Source organism: Oncorhynchus mykiss, chromosome 20 (genome assembly GCF_057628025.1).
Source record: "Oncorhynchus mykiss isolate SJ-2025 chromosome 20, ASM5762802v1, whole genome shotgun sequence".
Taxonomy (NCBI): Eukaryota; Metazoa; Chordata; class Actinopteri; order Salmoniformes; family Salmonidae; genus Oncorhynchus; species Oncorhynchus mykiss.
Genome location: NC_143041.1, coordinates 38,235,052 through 38,253,767, shown reverse-complemented (window position 1 = coordinate 38,253,767; position 18,716 = coordinate 38,235,052). Strand labels below are relative to the sequence as shown.

General features: G+C 46.0%; 1 pseudogene; it reads left to right on the top strand.

Annotated features, from left to right (window-relative positions):
- Positions 1-18,716, top strand: part of LOC110499535 (DNA primase large subunit-like) — a 90,559-nt pseudogene that overhangs the window by 54,546 nt on the left and 17,297 nt on the right.

Sequence of the window (18,716 nt, the reverse complement as noted above, 5' to 3'; positions counted from 1 at the left end):
CCTGCAGTTCTGGAGGTCCGAGTTCGTCAAGGGCATAGGCCTCACTCTGGACCAGGCCCTGCAATTCTGGAGGTCAGAGTTCGTCAAGGGCATAGGCCTCACTCTGGACCAGGCCCTGCAGGTCTGGAGGTCCGAGTTCGTCAAGGGCATAGGCCTCACTCTGGAACACGCCCTGCAGTTCTGGATGTCCGAGTTCGTCAAGGGCATAGGCCTCACTCTGGACCAGGCCCTGCAGGTCTGGAGGTCCGAGTTCCTCAAGGGCATAGGCCTCACTCTGGACCAGGTCCTGCAGTTCTGGAGGGGGAGTTCGTCAAGGGCATAGGCCTCACTCTGGACCACGCCCTGCAGTTCTGGAGGTCCGAGTTCCTCAAGGGCATAGGCCTCACTCTGGACCAGGCCCTGCAGTTCTGGAGGTTCGAGTTCGTCAAGGGCATAGGCCTCAGTCTGGACCAGGCCCTGCAATTTTGGAGGTCGGAGTTCCTCAAGGGCATAGGCCTCACTCTGGACCAGGCCCTGCAGTTCTGGAGGTCCGAGTTCCTCAAGGGCATAAGCCTCACTCTGGACCAGGCCCTGCAGTTCTGGAGGTCCGAGTTCCTCAAGGGCATAGGCCTCACTCTGGACCAGGTCCTGCAGTTCTGGAGGTTCGAGTTCGTCAAGGGCATAGGCCTCACTCTGGACCAGGCCCTGCAGTTCTGGAGGTCCGAGTTCCTCAAGGGCATAGGCTTCACTCTGGACCAGGTCCTGCAGTTCTGGAGGTCCGAGTTCGTCAAGGGCAAAGTGGACGCAGACAAGGTAAACTTCTTGGACGTGAATAATTGAAAGACATAGAAAGCAGCTCGAGGGAGAGACAACAGTATAGTACATTCAAGGACATTATTGAGGTGGTCCTCTCGGCTGGGTAACAATATTGCTTTTTCAATTTCTACACTAGCTATATTTTGAAGTAGGAAGGCAATGACTCCTGACCTACATGACACAAGGTATTCATAAAGAAAGGCTCAGTTCCTCAGCGGTTGATTGTATGGCCTAGAGGTCTCCAGATATTTGTATTGATGGTGGAGTTGACCTTTCATTCCTCCAGGATCTTAATGATATAGTTGTGAGCAAATGCACCTCGGTTATGACTCCATCTTATTTTCATGTCTACGGTACGTTCAACAAGAAAATGACTGTCCTCAGCGGGACTAGTCTCTCCATGTCTCCACTTCTCATTCTGCATCTGAACGGTTCTTTCCAATTGATCCTCAATCACCAGAACCCTGATGAGGTTCCCATCTCTACCGGAGGGGAGGTGTCTGAAGGCTGAGACATTTGAATATAATCGCCTCTGTCAACAGATTCAAGTGCTCATTCACGCTGTTCAGTTGTAAATTCCTTTATCGTTCAAGTGGAATTTCACCTCGGTTAGGCTCAGCTGGAGAATGACACTACCCACTCCCCCCCCCACACACACACTCTCGTCTTGGCCACTCACCCTGATAGTGTTTCCCTTTGCTAGGACAAGTGTAGTGGTTTCTATTTTCTAGTTGCGTGCATCTATGGTCATAATGTTAGCGGCTATTTCAGGTAAGAACTTCAGTTTGCGGGACTATGGTAAACGTGTTGAGTGGCTGATTGTGCAAACCTGTTATGTCATCAGTTATGGTGGGTAAGAATAAGAAAATAAAAGCAGCAGTTTTTAAGAACTTTGGAATTGTAGAATGAAAAACGTCTTTGAGAAAGTTTGCTCTGTCTCTTTAGACCCTCATTTTTTCAGGAAGATAGTGAATTCATACCATGGGTGAGGGGTAGATTTTCAAATCTGCATTAACAACATGCATATGAGGATTGTGTTATTCCTTTATGCATTGTCTTGAATGTATCAACAGCACAGGCGTTATGCTGCAAGAGAAGCATCATTCATTTACGGGGATCTTTTGTTCATTTTATATTTGTGCTTTAATATTCAGTAGAGCTTGAATATAGAAAATGAATAATTTCTGGTTTAAGAAAACATGATTTGGTGAATTGTCACAATGTAACACCTTTATTTCTAGGCCTCCGTTGTTCAATACATTCTCTGCAGTCAAAGCACTTTAAAAGCATAAATAATTCATTTTGTGGTATATTCTTCTCATTTGCAAGATAACACAGGTCACGAAGAAACAAACACAGAGCCTTCCAGAGGTTTGCTATTGGTGGGGGATGGATAAGGTGTGTCTATATGCACCTCGGATAATGTAAAATGAGGTAAAACACAATGCTTTTCTTTCTACAGATACGGCATTTTTGCTGATTTATTTTTTAAATGGTGTGCATTTTTCCGTGACAACAAGCGCAGAGAAAATAGGTGCCTGTGCCACTTTCAAGGAAATAATATGTCACTTTGTAAGGGCAAATAAATTAAGATATAGCAGAATAGTTTCGGATAATAATTGTTTTGAAACACCACCTGACAAAAATAAATTTGACCACTGATTTCAGTTTCACAATATAAACTGACAGGCCCAACACGGGTAGCTAGAATCAAACAGGGTTTTAGAAACTGGAATTGTCATATAGGTTTTGATCAGAATAAGACTAGATACAAGTTAGACTAGATAATTATAGATATTAACATTAGTCTTCCATGTACATGGCTAGATTTACACTGGTCATTGTCCTTCTGGCTGGAGTCAAACCACATGAACCAGTGACACAATTTGACTGGCACTTTCACACTGCAGTGTATGCTTACTGAGCTGCCCTTTTGATTTTCGCATTTACACAAATTTGGGAGGGAAAAGGCAGGTGAAATGTGTCAATACTGTAAATTTTGTCCGAAAAGTAGCAGCACTCGGCTTAAACACCTGTAATAAAATCATTTCTGTGCACACTTCTCTGTGAACACTTCTCAACTTTCTTTGGAACTCATTTAGGCATCCAGTTGATTAGGTACATTTTAAGAGCAGTTAAGATTGTCATTTTCCACTGAGACTTCAGCAGTCCTCTTAAGAACCAAACCTTTGCCAAGCTGTACTGGCTTCTATGGAGACACGCCACAGTTCAAAGAGTTGCTGGCTTCTATGGAGACACGCCACAGTTCAAAGAGTTGCTGGCTTCTATGGAGACACGCCACAGTTCAAAGAGTTGCTGGCTTCTATGGAGACACGCCACAGTTCAAAGAGTTGCTGGCTTCTATGGAGACACGCCACAGTTCAAAGAGTTGCTGGCTTCTATGGAGACACGCCACAGTTCAAAGAGTTGCTGGCTTCTATGGAGACACGCCACAGTTCAAAGAGTTGCTGGCTTCTATGGAGACACGCCACAGTTCAAAGAGTTGCTTGTGCTTTGACTACTGCTAAGCCACTTTCACACACTCTCAAAAGCAATAAGAGGATGTATTTTTTTCCTATTCCTCCAGCTTCACTTCTTCCTGCTCCACTAGTCTCCCGCCATTTATTGTGTAAGCGGCTTGTAGCCCGGTCAGGCGTACACATTCTCTGCCAGTCATGGAATGCCACTCTTCAAAGTGGCCTATTTCCAGAGTGGCTTGGTCCCCTCGGTCTGCTCCCCTCAGGTGTAACCTGGACGGCCGCGCACATGAACTAATGTGCGTAAGTTCCATTATTGATTTAAGTTCAGCATGAAGCTGATCGGTGTAAATAAATCATGGCAAGAAGCCCCTTAGCCCTCTCAAAGCTCCTTCCCAGCCCTCTCCATGCTCCTGGAACATGACTACCTCCTCAGAGAACCCTCATCAATATTGCACTGTCTCACGCCTCTGCACTCTAACCGCATACGCTTCATATCAATAGCCTGGACCAGGGTAACCTTTTCTTCTTTGTGGTTGGAGGCCAGGGGCCGAATGGCCTGGGATCCTCTGCCTGGCTCTCGTGGCCCTCAGGTCTCCACTGTATCTAAGCGGACACTGTTAACATTTATGTTGATGGAGCGTGGACAATGCGGGGTGCATCAGGGTGAAACTCATTAGACTGGCTCACTGGCGGACCAATCTGCAGAGGAGCTAATCCTCCTGACTGGCCAGGGAGGGACACTCCATGCCCAATCTACATGAGTGATTCCCATTTCATTTCCGAATTGTATTCCATCTCAAGATGAAAGCAGCAAGTCTGAACCAAAGTGCATTTTTATGTGCTGCCGTTTTTTTACAGTCTAGCAGGTGTTAGTAGCTTATGTAGCAGCTGCATGTTGGAGCATCTTTTATAGCTCCAGCGGGTGAAATGAGCCTATAAAGCACAGGCATACGGACCTGTGTAGGTGTACTGTTGACCTCAGGAAGCTGACATCAACACAGATATTATGTTTGATGTATATCCAGGTCTACCTAAAGGCAATAAAAAATGGCAACAGCTAGATATAGTCAGAGTAAAATTGTACATCATAAAACCATAGTTTCCTTATTTCCTGCTCACCTGAATTAGACTCAAGTTTACTTTGCTGTTGCCTCCCAAATCAAATATTATTTTGTTAGATTTGGAATTCTCTAGTTTGTTTGTTTCAAGGGATCATTCACTGGAAGTGTAATGAAATTGGTTTGAAATGAGATGAGCATACATAATCAACTGGCATGCTAATGCCAAGCTAGACCCTAATGACTGTTTATTACTGTTTTGAAGCTCATCAATTAAGCAGAATAAAAGGTGCGTGCGTTGTCACAAGGCCTGGATAACAATTACTTAATCAGGTTTACAAATGTCAGTGCTTTAGCAATTTGACAGTTACACTAATGAGGAACTCCAACAACCAACATCGAATACAAACACTTAAAAAAAATAAAATGAATGCAATTATTTTACGGAGTCGAAAGGATATTCAAAACTAAGTCAGTTGAAAGGGGGGATCCAAAGACCTTTTTGCTTGTCACCTTATTTGGTCTTGGGGTTTAGAGGGAAAAACGGTGTTTCAAGATTATAAAGAGTCTCTTTGTTTCAGAGGCTCCTAATCCAGTGATTATTACTGCAGTCTTCATCATTTGTGCTCTGGCTCTGAGATAATGCCTGTGGAATGAATTAGCGGTGTGTTGTTTTAAGACAAGGTGAGACCTAGGGAGCACGCTGGCTAATTACATAGTTGGTCAACTTCTCTCCTAGTTTTATTAGCTCTGAGCTTCAGATAGCCTTGTTTTATTCGCTCGGAATAGAAATATTGACTTTTTAATGCATCCGTAAAGCTGTTTCATTCTACATTTGTCTTTTCTTTGAATTTGAGTAGTGAATTTAGGGTCGAGTGTTTGCTCACGAACAGCTGTTTTGATAGGCAGACGACAGTGGATGGTTTCACAGATGAGGTGTGGAAATTGCAGTTCTGCTGTCGTCACAAAGCTTTTCAACATTGCCAGTGTCTTTTCTACTCTAGCAATGTAACCTTCAAAAACAAATGCATCACTCGCAATAGGCTTTGTTCTGTGGGGGCTGTTGAAGGATGACCACTGAGACTCAGAGGGCTGAGGGAGGAGTAGCAGCTCCCTTAACAACCAGCCTAAGGAGTCCACCAGGAGAGGGGCATCAGGATTCTTAATGCTCTCTACTGGTGAGCGGCAACGGCCCAGCGTGGCCTGATTCTGCCTAGGCTGCTGCTGCTTCCTACCGCAGTGTATCCTGGGATGGTCTCCAGATTTCACTCGAAGCCTGACAGGATGTTTGAGAGCTAGGCCACGTGTAGGAATTGCACTCCCAACAGTTTAGCTGAATTGATCAGCTCCCGCAGTGAAAGAAATACCCTTGCTAACTTTCTCTGCGAGTGTGTATGTGTCTGGGGGAGGGGGGGTCAGAAGAGTTAATGTTCAGACCGCATCTGTAATTGAGAAGCATATCAAATATTTAGACATCACTCTTGGTATGAGGATGATAATTCATGTCTATTGCAGCGTAAAATTGCATCAGCCCAATACTTGTAATGCAAATTCTAATATTTTGTTCACGTATGCATATAGCAGTATTCTAAATAAAGGTATTTGTTCTGTGCCTATAGTGCCAGGATATTCTACAACTACTGTGCAGAATAGCTGTGCTTAGTAACAGGGCAGTCCTCTCAATCTTAACTTCTTTATTGCTCTACTGTCTACCAAAGTCTACTTTACTGAACAGTGTATCTTGATGTGTTATCTTCAGGCAGGAAGTGGTGCATCATTTATGGTAAAAACACTGTCCCCTTTCCAATGTCAAAGGTAAGTGGTGTTCAGCAAGCACTGGATTGGTCCAGAGATAATGGACCCAGTTGGGTAGTATAGCATCCCCATTCCTTGACACACAAACGCACATACACACCACACACACACTGGCAAAGCAGCTGCCTGTTTAATTAGTGAACTCTCCTCCTCCTGAGGCATCAGCCCACAGCACCAACGTGGCCTCGTCCATCAAGCAGCCCTAACTGCCTGGCCTAGATGCTGTTTACTCAGCAAAACCCACCTGAACGTCCATGACTTCCCACCACTAATTGACAGAGAGAGGAGACAATCAAGGGTGGTAGGGTGTGAAGTGGGTGGGATTCACCACTGCTATATCTGTGGAGTTTTCAAGCAGGTTAGGACACTGATGAAATGTGCCCTTGACTGAAGTAAATGCCTTACTTGAGTTGCTCCAGTGGAAACATAAATTATTTCTGTAACGGTTTTCGTCTTCATACGAAGGAGAGTCGGACCAAAATGCAGCGTGTAGATTGCGATCCATGTTTTAATGAACAAACGTAAAACACGAATCAATGCAAACACTACAAAATAAAGAACGTGATGAACGTAACGAAAACCTAAAACAGCCTATCTGGTGAAAAACACATAGACAGGAACAATCACCCACAAACACACAGTGAAACCCAGGCTACCTAAATATGGTTCCCAATCAGAGACAATGACTAACACCTGCCTCTGATTGAGAACCATATCAGGCCAGACATAGAAATAGACAAACAAGACATCCAACATAGAATGCCCACCCAGTTCACGTCCTGACCAACACTAAAACAAGGAAAACACACACAAACGATGGTCAGAACGTGACAGTACCCCCCCTCCAAGGTGCGGACTCCGGACGCACAACTTAAACCTATGAGGGAGGGTGTGGGTGGGCATCTGTCCGCGGTGGCGGCTCTGGCGCTGGACGTGGACCCCACTCCATAACAGTTTTAGTCCACCTCCTTAGCGTCCCTAGATAGGTTACCCTCCTTAAAGACCGCTCGGGACAGAGGGGCAGCTCGGGACAGAGGTAGCTCGGGACTGATGGGTAGCTCAGCACTGAGAGGAAGCTCAGCACTGAGAGGAAGCTCAGCACTGAGAGGAAGCTCAGGCAGGTGGTTGGATCCGGCAGATCCTGGCTGGCTGGCGGTTCTGGAAGAGTCTGGTCGACTGGCGGATCCGGAAGAGTCTGGTCGACTGGCGGATCTGGAAGAGTCTGGTCGACTGGCGGATCTGGAAGAGTCTGGTCGACTGGCGGATCTGGAAGAGTCTGGTCGACTGGCGGATCTGGAAGAGTCTGGTCGACTGGCGGATCTGGAAGAGTCTGGTCGACTGGCGGATCTGGAAGATTCTGGTCGACTGGCAGATCTGGAAGAGTCTGGTCGACTGGCAGATCTGGAAGAGTCTGGTCGACTGGCAGATCTGGAAGAGTCTGGTCGACTGGCAGATCTGGAAGAGTCTGGTCGACTGGCAGATCTGGTAGAGTCTGGTCGACTGGCAGATCTGGTAGAGTCTGGTCGACTGGCAGATCTGGAAGAGTCTGGTCGACTGGCAGATCTGGAAGAGTCTGGTCGACTGGCAGATCTGGAAGAGTCTGGTCGACTGGCAGATCTGGGAGAGTCTGGTCGACTGGCAGATCTGGGAGAGTCTGGTCGACTGGCAGATCTGGCTGCTCCATGCTGACTGGCTGCTCCATGATGACTGGCAGCTCTGGCTGCTCCATGCTGACTGGCTGCTCCATGCTGACTGGCAGCTCTGGCTGCTCCATGCTGACTGGCTGCTCCATGCTGACTGGCAGCTCTGGCTGCTCCATGCTGACTGGCTGCTCCATGCTGACTGGCAGCTCTGGCTGCTCCATGCTGACTGGCTGCTCCATGCTGACTGGCAGCTCTGGCTGCTCCATGCTGACTGGCTGCTCTGGCTGCTCCATGCTGACTGGCTGCTCCATGCTGACTGGCTGCTCCATGCTGACTGGCGGCCCTGGCTGCTCCATGCTGACTGGCGGCCCTGGCTGCTCCATGCTGACTGGCGGCCTTGGCTGCTCCATGCTGACTGGCGGCCCTGGCTGCTCCATGCTAACTGGCAGCTCTGGCGGCTCCTTGCAGACTGGCAGCTCTGGCGGCTCCTTGCAGACTGGCAGCTTTGGCGGCATCCTGCAGACAGGCAGCTCTGGCGGCTCCTTGCAGACTGGCAGCTCCTTACAGACTGGCAGCTCTATGCAGACTGGCAGCTCCTTGCAGACTGGCAGCTCCTTGCAGACTGGCAGCTCCTTGCAGACTGGCAGCTCTATGCTAACTGGCAGCTCTATGCTAACTGGCAGCTCTATGCTAACTGGCAGCTCTATGCTAACTGGCAGCTCTGAACAGGCGGGAGACTCCGGCAGCGCTGTAGAGAAGGAAGGCTCTAACAGCGCTAAACAGGCGGGAGACTCCGACAGCGCTGGAGAGGAGGAAGGCTCTGGCAGCGCTGGACAGGCGAGGCGCACTGTAGGCCTGATGCGTGGTGCTGGCACTGGTGGTACTGGGCCGAGGACACGCACAGGAAGCCTGGTGCGGGGAGCTGCTACCGGAGGGCTGGGGTGTGGAGGTGGTACTGGAAAAACCGGACCGTGCAGGCGCACTGGAGCTCTTGAGCACCGAGCCTGCCCAACCTTACCCGGTTGAATGCTCACGGTCGCCCTGCCAGTGCGGCGAGGTGGAATAGCCCGCACTGGACTATGCAGGCGAACCGGAGACACCGAGCGCAAGGCTGGTGCCATGTAAGCCGGCCCAAGGAGACGCACTGGGGACCAGCTGCGTAGAGCCGGCTTCATGGCATTAGGCTCGACGCTCAATCTAGCCCGGCCGACACGCGGAGCTGGAATATACCGCACCGGGCTATGCACCCGCACTGGAGACACCGTGCGCACCACTGCATAACACGGTGCCTGTCCGGTCTCTCTAGCCCCCCGGTAAGCACAGGGAGTCTGCCCAGGTCTCCTACCTGGCATAGCCATACTCCCTGTTAGCCCCCCCCCAAGAAATTTCTGGGGCTGCCTCTCGGGCTTCCTTGCCAGCCGTGTTCCCTCATATCGCCGGCTCCTCTCTCCGGCTGCCTCTGCTCTCCTAAGTGCCTCCACCTGTTTCCATGGGAGGCGATCTCTTCCAGCCAGTATCTCCTCCCAAGTGTAACAGCCCTTGCCATCTAAAACGTCCTCCCATGTCCATTCCTCTTTACGCTGCTGTTGCTGCCTGTTGACACGCTGCTTGGTCCGTTGGTGGTGGGTGATTCTGTAACGGTTTTCGTCTTCATACGAAGGAGAGTCGGACCAAAATGCAGCGTGTAGATTGCGATCCATGTTTTAATGAACAAACGTAAAACACGAATCAATGCAAACACTACAAAATAAAGAACGTGATGAACGTAACGAAAACCTAAAACAGCCTATCTGGTGAAAAACACATAGACAGGAACAATCACCCACAAACACACAGTGAAACCCAGGCTACCTAAATATGGTTCCCAATCAGAGACAATGACTAACACCTGCCTCTGATTGAGAACCATATCAGGCCAGACATAGAAATAGACAAACAAGACATCCAACATAGAATGCCCACCCAGTTCACGTCCTGACCAACACTAAAACAAGGAAAACACACACAAACGATGGTCAGAACGTGACAATTTCATTCTAAGCCATTCTAAGTGATCCCTGGTCATGACCCCACTCTCCGGGGGTGTCTCTGGGGGAGTGGGATATGCAAAAAACTAAAAATCCCTCCACACACTTTGTGTGAAACAAGACAAATATAACTCACCCCCCTAGTTGATCTTTTGAAGTCATTATGTGTCCAAAGCTTGGTTCAATCTATTTATGCAGCAATATCAAGATAGTGGGATTGTTGAAGTTGGTTTATCTGATCAGAGTCATGTTATCGGATTATTTCACTGATAGCTGTCAAGGATGCATCTCAACTCTCGTGGCATCCTCTTGTCATTGTCTCCGTTCCTTAATCTCTCCACTAATCTGAAAACAGGCCTTGGATATGCTGCTTTCACCTATCAGGCATCATGGAAGCTACATCTGCAATGTGTTGTCCTCAAAACTTCTGAAAATGCCTGATGGGTTCTAAAATCTTTCCAAAATTAAGACTTGGATTATTGACATTTTGTGCATTGTTTTGCATGACTAATAACTTTGGGATCATTGGGTAACACATTGATAGTTCGTGCTCATTAAAGTTTGGGTTGAGAGTGAGAAATGAACACATGAAGCCAATTTGAACCACCAGGAAGGGTGTACTTGCTAGGAGTGCTAGGAGTTTCCACCTGGATTAGCCTATAAAACGTACTAATTGGATATGTTAACAGTTTCAGATTATTTATTTTTCACCTACAAAATAGTTAATTCTGTATTTGTGTGATGAGCAGTAGAACCAACATAGTTTTGGGCGTTTGATTTATTATGTCAGTGTGCTTGCTTATTTCAATGATGTAGTCTTTCTACTTTGTTTCAACATCATGTACCTTCCTATAAACCCATGCTTGACAGAGGCGGAACAGTATATTCTGTTCTCCAGTTCTTTAACTGGATACCTGTAGTGAATAAACGCCAGTGTTCGCTAAAATATAATTATGCTCAATGTTATGGTATTTGTTATGTAGGTATTTGTTTATTTTCATTATATCCTACAGTGAGACTAAATACCCTTTATAACAAAGCCCTGTTTGTTTCTCCCTGGACTCCTATTCATGACTCAGTCCTCCATAAATCCACTTTGTTTTGCTGTCATCTGATACTTTCTCATTCACTGCCCTTGATTGAAACCGGGTAATTAGGTAATTGACCCAGGAACCTTGAGTGTGTCTGGCGACGCCGTACGTGGCTGGCTGCGTGCAAAATCCTTCCGAACTTCAATTCCTCCTTGAAGGAGCTACAGGTTTTTATTATTCAAGTCACTCCCAGGATGTAATCTCTGTTTCCGTCTAGTTCTGTGCTTAATGTCTCTGCCGAGGCATTAGTCTTTGGAGCTCTCTTGCTTTTGCTGTCTGCTCTTGATACATTTCACACAGCCAGAGGAGAAAGGCAGGGGAGCTGTCTATTCTGTTCGCACCCTGGAAGAAAATACTTCCTGGATTGGAAAAACAAAGCTTCTGAACATAGGTGATGATTGCGAAGAGTCTGGTGCCTCAAAATAACCTACACTATAGGCTTGGATTCTCTGAAGGAACTTTTCCAAAGTTGGATTAAAACGGGATGGATTTGAAGAAGACTTTACATATTAATATAGCCAATATCCTCTGTGCTTTTCACCTTAATCCACAGCCAGGTTATATCCTACAGTTCCCAAAATGTAAGCCCACATTTATTTATTATCCATAAAGGCATGAAGTGCCTAACAACTACACTGAGTCTACCAAACATTAGGAACACCTTTCTAATATTGCGTTGCACCACAACGCCCCTACCTTTTGCCCTCAGAACAGCCTCAATTTGTTGGGGCAAGGTGTCGAAAGTGTTCCTCAGGGATGCTGGCCCATGTTGACGCCAATACTTCCCACAGTACTTCCCACAGTCAAGTTGGCTGGATATCCTTTGGGTGGTGGACTATTCTTGATACACACGGAAACTGTTAAGCATGAAAACCCCAGCAGTTCTTGACACAAACTGGTGCTCCTAACATCTACTACCATGCCCTGTTCAAAGGCACTTAAATATTTTGTAATGCACATTCAACCTCTGAATTGCACACACACAATCCACATCTCAATTGAATCGAGGCTTAAAAATCCTTTAACTTGTCTCCTCCCCTTCATCTACACTAGGGTTGAGTGGAGGGAACCCGGTTACCGAGATTTACCGCCCAAAACCACTCCGTTTTCCCGGGATAAGTAACTGCCAGATACTGGTAAATTATGCTAAATAATTTTTATGAACAGCATGGCGTGAAATGAAACTGCTAAATTATATGAGATGTCTAAATCTGCCTTCTCTACGGCCTCTGCATGATGAATCATCAACCCTCAAGGTGGGGACAGACAGCCCATCTCAGTATGGAGCACAGTTCACAATGCATGTAGACTTATCATCTCACCATGCTAACTTTTTCCCCCTTCTGACAGGTACATTTGCTGCAGCATAGCCTATGATACAGTAATATATAGAACGAATGTGCATCTAATTTACCATCTCCATCTGGCTTTCGAGAGTCACCTTGTTTTTTCATTGCCAAGATGTATTTTTTAATTGCAGCTGCAGAGTTTTAAACCATCACTTGAATATCATTGCTTTAAATCAGTGCACGCGCAAACACTCTTGCACTCGCTCGCAACCACAACCTACCTGCCAGTGATTGAGAGTACCTGCATAGAAGAATGGGAGAAACTCCCCAAATACAGGTATGCCAAGCTTGTAGCGTCATTCCCAAGAAGACTCAAGACTGTATTCACTGCCAAAGGTGCTTCAACAAAGTACTGATTAAAGGGTCTGACAACATTTATAAATGTGATATTCAAGCTTTTAATTTTTTAAAATAAATTTGCTAAATTTCAAAAAACCTGATTTTGCTTTGTCATTACAGGGTATTGTGTGTAGATTGATGAGGAAAAATATTAATTTAATATATTTTAGACTAAAGCTGTACCGTGTACAAAATGTGGAGAAAGGGAAGGGGTCTGAATACTTTCCGAATGCAGCGTAGATGTCCGAGCCTACCTCTTCCAGGTAATACATTCAGTGTAGTGTTAGCCTTATGACTCATATTTAGATAATTAATGATGGGGTATGCATAATAAACTTCTAATTTATACCCTCTGTCTCTTGCTCAATACACAAGGACCTGTTCTCCGCTGGCCTCTCCTTAAAAAAACACTCCTTAGCTCTTGGAGTCCCAAGCAGGAAAAAGTTAGACTTGAATAACTTGCTGGACATTATTTATTTTAGCATTTCTTATACCAATAGACTATACGAAGAGGGATGCAATCTCTTTTTTGCTGAATGTTAAATTCAGCAGCCAATAGAACTCTCTGGTACTTTGAAAGAAGAGTGAACACGCGATGGTGGTAGGCTACAGCAGTTATTAATTCAGAACCAGAACCATTCAATCTTCTTGAAGAGACGTGAAAGCCTTCTGCATCTAATTCTAGTCCTATATTATTCAAGGACAATAGAATGATGACGATAAGGACAACAAAATGTATTTCATTTAGCTGTTGAAAGGATGGAAGGAATGTTGTAATACTAGAGAAAGAGGAGTTAGGCTAATAACATTAGGGGAAATATTATGTATATATGAGTCAGCCTACTAATTTTACATAAAGGCCCTATTATATTTCAAAATCAAATTCGCTAGCCTACAGTGCTTTCGGTAAGTATTCAGACCCCTTGACCTTTGCCACATTTTGTAATGCTACAGCCTTATTCTAAAACGGATTTTGGGAGTTTCTTCCATTCTTCTTTGCAGATCCTCTCAAGCTCTGTCAGGTTGGATGGGGAGCGTCGCTGCACAGCTATTTTCAGGTCTCTCCTGAGATGTTCGATCGGGTTCAAGTCTGGAATCTGGCTGGGCCACTCAAGGACATTCAGAGATTTGTCCAGAGATTTGTCCCGAAGCCACTCCTGCATAGTCTTGGCTGTGTGCTTAGGGTCGTTGTCCTGTTGAAAGGTGAACCTTTGCCCCAGTCAGGTACTGAGCGCTCTGGAGCAGGTTTTCATCAACAATCTCTTTTGTACTTTGCTCATTTAATCTTTCCCTCGATCCTGACTAGTCTCCCAGTCCCTGCCACTGAAAAACATCCCCACAGAAGGACGCTGCCACCACCATGCTTCACCGTATGGATGGTGCCAGGTTTACTCCAAATGCGATGCTTGGCATTCAGGCCAAATAGTTTAATATTGGTTTCATCAGACCAGAGAATCTTCTTTCTCATGGTTTGAAAGTCCTTTAGGTGCCTTTGGGCATACTCCAAGTGTGCTGTCATGTGCCTTTTACTGAGAAGTGGCTTCCGTCTGGCCAGTCTACCATAAAGGCCTGATTGGTGGAGTACTAAAGAGACGGTTGTCCTTCTGGAAGGTTCTATCTCAACAGAGGACCTCTGGAGCTCTGTCAGAGTAATCATTGGGCTGTTGGACCTCTACAGACAATTCCTTCGACCTGATGGCTTGATTTTTGCTCTGACATGCACCAATCAACTCTTGGACCTTATATAGACAGGTGTGTGCCTTTCCAAATCATGTCCAATCAATTGAATTTACCATAGGTGGACTACAAGTTGTAGAAACATCTCAGGGATGATCATGTCAATCCCTGATTTGTTTCACCTGTTCCTGTTATTGTCTCCACCCCCTCCAGGTGTCACTTATTTTCCCTGGTGTATTTATCCCTGCGTTTCTTGTCTCTCTGTGCCAGTTCGTCGTGTATGTTAGTCAAGTCAACCAGTGTGTTTTTCCCATTCTCCTTTTGATATTCTCTTTTTGATAGTCCTTCACGGTTTTGACCCCTGCCTGACTCTGGACTACTTTCCCGCCTGCCTGATCATCCTGCCTGCCCTCACCTTGATTCTGCCTGCCCTTCGGTACCTTTTGATGTCTGAAATGGTTTTGACCCTTTCTCCTGTCCACAAACATCCTATTGGATTAATAAATACTGAACCGGCCAACCGTCTGCCTCCTGTGTCTGCATCTGGGTCTCGCCTTGTCATGATAGATCAATGGAAAATGGATGCACCTGAGCTCATTTTCGAAATTCTCATAATAAAGTGTTTGAATACTTTTTTAAATAAGGTTTTTCTGTTTATTTTTTTAAACATTTGCAAAAATATAAAACCTGTTTTCGCTTTGTCATTATGGGGTGTTGAGTGTAGGTTCCTGGGGATTTGTTTTATTTAATCCATTTTTAGAATAGGACTAACATAACAAAATGTGGGGGAAAATCAAGGGGTCTGAATACTTCCCGAAGGCACTGTATATGTACTTAATGTTTTGTATACTCAGTGTATGTAGCTTGTATCGTCAAGCTTTTTACCCAACCCACTAATATAGAGCAAAAAAGCTGCACTTTTACTAATTTGAAAAGCCGACAAATTGATGTGCATTTTGGGAAGAGCCATGATGTCTTGTGGAGTCCCTCACCTTCAATGTTGTACTGTTTCTTTTACAAGGTGTTCGTTGTTATGAGGCTTGTAGCAGTGATTACAATGAAACATGTTTTAATGGCATTACACAAGATGGATTAGGGCTAGTTACACATCAGTCACAATGGACTGTCTCTGAGGAGCCACGGCACACACTTCTAATTCCTTCTATTTCAGGTTTCTCTGTCGCCGTTGCCAATGTGTGTTGGACTGGAGATGTTAACAGCCTGTACAGTAAGCCCCCAGGGTAGACACTGCATTAACTAACAGGCTGTATAGCCTCCAGGGTAGACACTGCATTAACTAACAGGCTGTACAGCCTCCAGGGTAGACACTGCATTAACTAACAGGCTGTACAGTAAGCCCCCAGGGGAGACAATGCATTAACTAACAGGTTGTACAGTAAGCCCCCAGGGCAGACAATGCATTAACTAACAGGCTGTACAGTAAGCCCCCAGGGGAGACAATGCATTAACTAACAGGCTGTACAGTAAGCCCACAGGGGAGACAATGCATTAACTAACAGGCTGTACAGTAAGCCCCCAGGGCAGACAATGCATTAACTAACAGGCTGTACAGTAAGCCCCCAGGGCAGACAATGCATTAACTAACAGGCTGTACAGCATTCAGGGCAGACAATGCATTAACTAACAGGCTATACAGTAAGCCCCCAGGGCAGACAATGCATTAACTAACAGGCTGTACAGCCCCCAGGGTAGACACTGCATTAACTAACAGGCTGTACAGCCCCCAGGGTAGACACTGCATTAACTAACAGGCTGTACAGTAAGCCCCCAGGGCAGACAATGCATTAACTAACAGGCTGTACAGTTAGCCCCCAGGGTAGACACTGCATTAACTAACAGGCTGTACAACCTCCAGGGTAGACAATGCATTAACTAACAGGCTGTACAGCCCCCAGGGTAGACACTGCATTAACTAACAGGTTGTACAGCCTCCAGGGTAGACACTGCATTAACTAACAGGCTGTACAGTAAGCCCACAGGGGAGACAATGCATTAACTAACAGGTTGTACAGTAAGCCCCCAGGGCAGACAATGCATTAACTAACAGGCTGTACAGTAAGCCCCCAGGGGAGACAATGCATTAACTAACAGGCTGTACAGTAAGCCCCCAGGGGAGACAATGCATTAACTAACAGGCTGTACAGTAAGCCCCCAGGGCAGACAATGCATTAACTAACAGGCTGTACAGTAAGCCCCCAGGGCAGACAATGCATTAACTAACAGGCTGTATAGTAAGCCCCCAGGGCAGACAATGCATTAACTAACAGGCTGTACAGCATCCAGGGCAGACAATGCATGAACTAACAGGCTATACAGTAAGCCCCCAGGGCAGACAATGCATTAACTAACAGGCTGTACAGCCCCCAGGGTAGACACTGCATTAACTAACAGGCTGTACAGCCCCCAGGGTAGACACTGCATTAACTAACAGGCTGTACAGTAAGCCCCCAGGGCAGACAATGCATTAACTAACAGGCTGTACAGTTAGCCCCCAGAGTAGACACTGCATTAACTAACAGGCTGTACAGCCTCCAGGGTAGACAATGCATTAACTAACAGGCTGTACAGTAAGCCCCCAGGGGAGACAATGCATTAACTAACAGGTTGTACAGTAAGCCCCCAGGGCAGTCAATGCATTAACTAACAGGCTGTACAGTAAGCCCCCAGGGCAGACAATGCATTAACTAACAGACTGTACAGTAAGCCCCCAGGGCAGACAATGCATTAACTAACAGGCTGTACAGTAAGCCCCCAGGGCAGACAATGCATTAACTAACAGGCTGTATAGTAAGCCCCCAGGGCAGACAATGCATTAACTAACAGGCTGTACAGTAAGCCCCCAGGGCAGACACTTCATTAACTAACAGGCTGTACAGTAAGCCCCCAGGGCAGACAATGCATTAACTAACAGGCTGTATAGTAAGCCCCCAGGGCAGACGATGCATTAACTAACAGACTGTACAGTAAGCCCCCAGGGCAGACAATGCATTAACTAACAGGCTGTATAGTAAGCCCCCAGGGCAGACAATGCATTAACTAACAGGTTGTACAGTAAGCCCCCAGGGCAGACAATGCATTAACTAACAGGCTGTACAGTAAGCCCCCAGGGCAGACAATGGATTAACTAGCAGGCTGTACAGTAAGCCCCTAGGGCAGACAATGCATTAACTAGCAGGCTGTACAGTAAGCCCCCAGGGCAGATAATGCATTAACTAACAGGCTGTACAGTAAGCCCCCAGGGCAGACAATGCATTAACTAACAGGCTGTATAGTAAGCCCCCAGGGCAGACAATGCATTAACTAACAGGCTGTACAGTAAGCCCCCAGGGCAGACAATGCATTAACTAACAGGCTGTATAGTAAGCCCCCAGGGCAGACAATGCATTAACTAACAGGCTGTACAGTAAGCCCCCAGGGCAGACAATGCATTAACTAACAGGCTGTACAGTAAGCCCCCAGGGCAGACACTGCATTAACTAACAGGCTGTACAGTAAGCCCCCAGGGCAGACAATGCATTAACTAACAGACTGTACAGTAAGCCCCCAGGGCAGACAATGCATTAACTAACAGGCTGTACAGTAAGCCCCCAGGGCAGACAATGCATTAACTAACAGGCTGTATAGTAAGCCCCCAGGGCAGACAATGCATTAACTAACAGGCTGTACAGTAAGCCCCCAGGGCAGACACTGCATTAACTAACAGGCTGTACAGTAAGCCCCCAGGGCAGACAATGCATTAACTAACAGGCTGTATAGTAAGCCCCCAGGGCAGACAATGCATTAACTAACAGACTGTACAGTAAGCCCCCAGGGCAGACAATGCATTAACTAACAGGCTGTACAGTAAGCACCCAGGGGAGACACGGCATTTACCAACAGCTATGTCAACATCTCCTCAGTAAAATGGGTAGAGGACTGTTTAGGTTCAATTTAAATCAAGTTAAACCAGATTCACGCTAATATGACTTGCATGGTTTTTTCTCCCTTTTGTCATATTGAAGCCAACTTCTTAGGAACAGTTTCCCCTGGGGATGTTTGACGAGGCTTTGAAATGAGAGCCTCATTGTTTGACTGCATTTGTTTCTTGTTGTTTTTGGTGGTATGCTTATGAGGCAGTTTTTGGTATTGAATGAATTAGTTTTGTAGATGAACGATTTTGAAATGGACAAATGTTCACATTGTGATTCATCATTGTATTAGCTAGCTTTTCAGTTATGATTACAGTTTAGAGTCTTTTGATCAGTCTCACTACAACTAACCTACATGTTGCATTCAAACATGGGAAAGAAGAGCAGGTCTCAGGATTTAATGTCTTGAAATAACCTTTCCAAAAGAATAGCTTGAAATTACAAATAAGAGCTTGCTGCCTATTTATTTCAGCTGGCATCTTTCAGGCTCGGTCATGAAATAGCAATGCACTT